The 6,136-nt window shown below is 37.9% G+C and overlaps 1 long non-coding RNA gene across 1 annotated transcript; it reads left to right on the top strand.

Annotated features, from left to right (window-relative positions):
- The first annotated feature begins 1,287 nt into the window (after positions 1–1,287).
- LOC126410695 (uncharacterized) lies at positions 1,288–2,427 on the top strand. The gene is made up of 2 exons (XR_007575190.1): positions 1,288–1,688; positions 1,794–2,427. It is a non-coding gene; the product is annotated as an uncharacterized LOC126410695 (long non-coding RNA).
- The last annotated feature ends 3,709 nt before the right edge of the window (positions 2,428–6,136 follow it).

Genomic DNA, 6,136 nt, shown 5'->3' with positions numbered 1-6,136 from the left:
ACTCCCACTGCCCACAGACCGCCCGGATGTACTATAAGCCTCCTCCGACCGACCACCATGATGCCGCCGGCGACCGTCGAGAACCTTACGTCACCCTAATGGGACTTCTCTGCGGGACATCTGCAGCTGCCTCCGGGGATTTCCCGGCGTCCGATTCATTCTATGTACCGTCGTTTGATCCTGAGATCATCAATTTTGGCCGTTAATTTTTGGTTCATTCAATCAATATTCTTTTACAACCCTCGTTCTTGTAGCAGCATGTCATCTCTCTCTTTCTCTCTCTTGGTCGAAGCCTTACGTTTATGTGCCTTTTTTGAATCCTGCCAACAGGATAACTTTGGCCGGACAAGTGCCGAGAATCTCTGTCTTACAAGGCCAGAGCTAATTTTGCTTCAAGAAAAACCATCCTATTTCTTGTGCTCATCCGCTGTCAGAATTTTAGAATTGAAATTCCTTTTCATGAAAGAAAAATTAAGTTATCAAACAAAGAATTTTGATTCCAGGATTATACACTCATTCTTGAATCAAAATTCTGGAATTATGATTTTGTCATATGAAGTGGAATAATGATTCTGAAATTTTAATATTTTTTTGGAGTTTTATCAAACACATAATTTTAAATCTTAGATTCAAAATTCTAGGCTATTAAACACAAAGTTAAACTAGAATTACAATTTTCATTCCAATTCTAGTTTGAGGTGAAATTTTGTTCGTAGAATTTGTATTTTTACAATCAAAATTCAAGACCTTCAAATGCTTCCTTAATGTTCATGCACAATTGCACAATTTAATCTACATGGATTCAGCAAACTAGAATGAAATAATGAATTAATCATAGTTCATTTCTTACATACTAACGTTTAAGTTATATAATCTGTTATGTCAGAAATCATACGTCATAGATAGAATTTAAAAGGTTTAAATCCTCATCAGTGAACTTTGATGGGTATTAGTTTGGCCGTGATTGAAAGGACAAAGCAAGCGTGAATTTCGTAACCTGCTGGGTTTGATGAGTTGTATCCCGTCTCCATTTTCTCAGGTTGACCAGACTTTTCCAATCTTTTGCTCGTCATATTCACAAGAAACAATCACCCAGGGGCGTGTAATGTTTCATCCAATTTGACAAGATCAATGCGTCTAAAATTCCTGTATATGTAGCTTCCTGAGTCCACACGCTTCAACGCAGATACAAATTGAGAGGACAAAAAGTTCCAAGAAGTTGAGTTTTGATGAGGGATGCCAATCGATTACAACCACAAATTTCCTAATTCGACTTGGAGTTGGATTTGAATTCAGATGTAAGAATACAAATGGAATATGAATTTTTATCTGTAATCAGATTCGGATGTTCCTTACAGTCAAATTGGCATCTGACTGCTAACCGGATGTAAAATTTCTTATCAAACTTCAAAAGACCGAATTCAAATTCCAGGGGAATAGCGAATTGTCTCTTCACCATTGACCTTCCTAGTTCTTGGCAGGCCCATGCAAACAAGTGTCACAAAAAGGAGGAAGAAAAAGAAGAAGCCGATAAGACTTACTTTTCTTCTTTCAGAAGAGAAAAGGATAGCAGGTCGCCCGCTGGCACAGAAGAATCTGTCCTAGAGAACCAGAAAAAAAGAATTTGTTCTTCTTTATGAAGAAGAGAAGAATGCACCCATATTCCATTTTCTTCGACCATAGATCAGGTCAATTATGTCTTCCTGCTTTTAGTTTTATGTGTGGTGCCAAAAGAAAGCACCTCTAGATCTCCGACTGCTAACGGAATCGCATACATGCTCTTCCATTTACAGGATTATTAAAGGTTGGAGATGGAACGTGCAAATTCATGGCTTCATTACTTGGGTTTCTGCCTGTCCGCAGATCATATTTCTCGGCGCTTGAAATCGTAGATTCTAAATGCTTTTATGAATGAAAGCAGAAATTTGAAAAAGAATACGCATGATAGCCTTTTTATACTGTCATGCTCTCTTCCCAACTCAAATTTCCCGGCGATCAGTCTTTCCAGAGAGGTACTGAGCTGAGAGCATCATAATCCGTCCCTGTCCTCCACAGACAAGAGAGATCTAGCCAGCCATTCCTCTTCCTCTTCTGCCCACATAAGAATCCCTATCCTGCCGCCCGCATCCCTCATCCTCCTCGTATTCTTGCAAGCCAGTTGTTTCCTCCTCCAATACACCAGTTTTGACAACTTGCAATTGCCCTTATCAGCAGTTGATTGCAGCAGAATCAACAGTTTCACATCTGACCGGTGGATTAGAAGTCTTTGATCTAGGGTTTGAAAGGCTATTTCCTGTGTATGGCCGTCGACAAGGTTCTGTTGATTAATCGTATGAGTTAACTGAGATGCTAGTAAATTTTTTCTTAGTTTGCTTGGATTAACCCCTTGTCACCATTATCGCATGGACACAATCTCTTTGTAATTTCCATTGCATGGGAAATTTAAGCATGTGATTCCTGCACACCATGAAGAAAAAGAAGCACAAATGATAACCTAACTTTTACACCATTATTCACTAATGATGATGGAAGAACACATTTCCAGGTTTTGTCCACATAGAAGCCCCTGATTTATATCAGTAGCATATATTTCTGCGTGTGTTGTTGATAAACAGAGATCAAATAGAAAACGTTAGACCGTACTGTTTTGTGTTTTTCATTCTATACTTAACTTCAAAGTTCAAACGTAAGCCCTTGTTGAGTTCTGTGAGCATTGAAACTCCTGTCAACTTTGCCATCTTAAATCTAAACTTTAATAGAAATTGAAAGAACTGGTGCTTTGCCTAGTCCATTTATCTCCTCCCTCTGGTCATTTTTCATGTCCACGCAAACTCAGGACTGTTGTATTTGTTTGTGCTGTGAGATCATAGTCCATTGTATATTCCTCAACCTAAACTATTGTTATCACCTCTACATTGTACATACGTACAAAACATCCAATGTAGTATTCGAAAATCAGCGAAACTGTATCTGACAATTGATCCTCATATCCAGCATTTCAAGTCATTTAGTGCTCCATGGTGATGAATGTAAAGTTTTCAAGCAGATCCCATTCAAACACCTTTCTCATACTCAGCTTCCTTCATAGCATATTTGCCTCTATTTCGATTATTAACCCCATTAAGCAGACACTCTCCACTAGTTTGTCACTTTCTCTTGGCATTGTTGAAATCATGAGTTGTTGGAATCTGCATATGGAAATTCCAGTAAACTCAGTCAAGCTTACTGAAATTCCCCTGGAAATCTAAGTGAACTTTGTTGCTTGATATCTATATCATGATTGCTGCTGCAATTCTTCTTTCTTTGTATGATTATCACTCTGATTTGTTTGACGATTGATGTTGAAGTATTAACTGTGATCAGCGATCACTGAAGCAGCTTTGCAACCTAGTTGACACATTTCGTCGTGGGCTACTACAACTTGTCCATTTTAGTATAAAAAAGGAAAAGCTCTGATCTACTAACATCTAAATATATTTTTTCCATAATGGTTTTCACTTGTCTTCTACACCATAAGTAACAAAATCATCTTGTTATTTTTTATTGCAACAAAAAGGGAAAAAATTGTTAGCATAGAAACGGATAACAACTGCGTTTTGTTATATTTATGAATTTAGAATATTGTGTTTTTGCAGTCACAACTTAAGATTGAACCAAGCTGCTGTCCCACATTTTGAAGGATGGAAAGAAACAGTTCGAATGGAGAAACCTCCAAGTTAGTAAGGTGGTCCTATATTGCCTGGCAAGGAGGCCCTTACAGAGCCTTCCATGTATCTGGTTTTCCTACTTTACTTCTCATTTTTGCAACCCATGGTGGTCAAAACCTGATCCGTCATCCATGATAACCAAACACATGCATAGAAGAAGAAGCCCTGAAGTCACTGCTATAGTTCCATCCGAACGGTTTGGTTGTATTTGACTCTTTTTAGTTGCAGAACCACCCTGTTTGTGGTGCTTAATGGAATTGAAATTGCCAGATGATGCTGCTATTCAGGCTCATCATTGGCAAGGAAGGAGTTATTCGATGGTAACATATTCGACTCTGTAGTACAAGGCTGCTTGTTTAAAGTCCATTAGATTGCTTGTTTGAAGATATGCCCAAGCCGTGTCATGTGCTGTTCTTTGGGCTGTAGCTTGCGTAGGTTATATGATGAGGTTTCAGCTGAAGTAGAAAGTGCTAAAACATAGAGAAGCAATGTAGGGTGTGGTGTGTCCATATCATTGGCCTATGCGTGATTATGTCATTAATGTAACATGGGCATCAACAGGTCATTTGCTAAGGCAAGTCATAGTGATTAGGAATGAAGTTCTCAATAATTTTCCTGCATTTGAGGCCTTTATGATTATGGGTCCACTTTAGTCTTTTACTGTGTTTTATCCTAAATATTTCAGATTCAAAAGAATAGGATGCTCTGTATCTGCTTTGGTCATTTAATGTAACATTACCCCTTTACTTGTGAGCAATTCAATCATTCCCATACCGTAGGCCACTCTAAAGAATGTAAACTAGTCGTAAATTCCTGATTCAAGTTGCAACCCGTCTAGTCTAGGCAGATTCTTTGGTTCATCGAGGAAGAGTTCTAAACAGTTGCCTTAATTTATTTTAGGTTGTTGTGTGAAGTTTCTTTCTCGTCTTTGGTTTCACTTTAGTGATTGTTTTTGGTAATTTGATTGGTTACATACCAACTAGTAACTTAGTAATACACAAAAATAGTGATGAAAATTCAGCTATGACCTTTTGGAGAGACCTGAACGAACCAACTTCAGCTGCTTGTTCGGGTCTTTTTGTTTCTGTTGGAGGAGGTGGTGGGGTTGAACTAGGATTGAACTAAGAGATAGTCAAATCAGAGCACAGTATCGTTTGGATAAAACTACGAGGTGTTTGGCTCATGTGAAGTTTTTGTCATGATGACAGAATGTATCTGCAATACATTTTAATCCTATGGAGGAAGAACTTCTATATACTATATTCCAACAGGAAATTTATATTGATTTGGTACCTCTGTTTTTTGGTAAAAGCGTTTTCCTACAGCACCATCAAAGGCTTATAGAGGAGAAAAGGCAGACAAAAGAAAGTCACAGAAAAACTGAAAAGTGGAGGGGATGAAAGAGATTAGCCATCATGTTAGTAATGAAGAATGAAAGGAACGATCAGAAGTTAAAAAAGTTCCATAGCGGCTTCCTTGAAGATGAAAGTTTTCTCTTAACTTTGTCCTAACCCGCAGAAGCAAAGTGTCTCGAACTGAAAATTTTGCGTTGTGATTCTGTACTGTGATTGATTTTGATGTTTTTGTGATCAAAGTATGCTTGTATTAGTTTGGATATCCTAATTTTCAGCTTCGGAAGATTAGATTGGTCTAGCCACACTGGGTGCTGTGGCAATTGCTCCGACATGCACGAGAACAGTCTCAAATGTAATAATAGTTCAAATGCAAATTGTTTCTCATATCCACAAAAAAGTCTATATGACTAGGTTTGTCAATGAGTCGGTTTAGTTTGTTACCCAAAAAAAAAATTGCCCATTCAAGGACATAACAAGCAACACGCAATCAACAAATTTGGTTTTCAGTAACGCATAAAGACAAGCATCAAAGACACTTTAGTCTTCTTTGTCCCGAGTTAACAAAACGTTAGTGAAAGCTTTTTTACCAACACTATTCCCATATGTGTCACAAATAGTACAATGGACACTTCAATGACGCTATTTCAGAAACCATCACTTGGGTCTTTAATAGAATTGCATATCCAGAGACACAATTTAGAAAATGTCAACTGAAGGTCCCAGCAGTATTGTATCTTTAGTGACAGAGACGCTGCTTCTTAAAACGTCATTCAACAGCAATACAATCTTAGTGACATACTTCAGAAAATGTCGCTCAAGGACTGAGCTGTATCGCACATTTATTGATGCTATTTCAGAAAATGTTACTGAAGGTCTAAGCAATTCCAAGTTCAGTGACACTATTTTAGAAAATGCTACTGAAAGTCCCAGCAGTATTGCAATTTTAGAGAAGCTATTTAATAGGACATCACACATTGAGGGTCCGAGGGGTATTGCAAGTTGTCTTCATTTTAGTGATTGATTTTATTATTTTATCCAACTTTAAAATTTTCTTCGTCAACCAGTTGTCTTTTC

This window comes from Nymphaea colorata, chromosome 13, assembly GCF_008831285.2.
Source record: "Nymphaea colorata isolate Beijing-Zhang1983 chromosome 13, ASM883128v2, whole genome shotgun sequence".
Taxonomy (NCBI): Eukaryota; Viridiplantae; Streptophyta; class Magnoliopsida; order Nymphaeales; family Nymphaeaceae; genus Nymphaea; species Nymphaea colorata.
The sequence above is the reverse complement of the archived record's forward strand: the minus strand, read 5'-3'. Positions and strand labels throughout refer to the sequence as shown.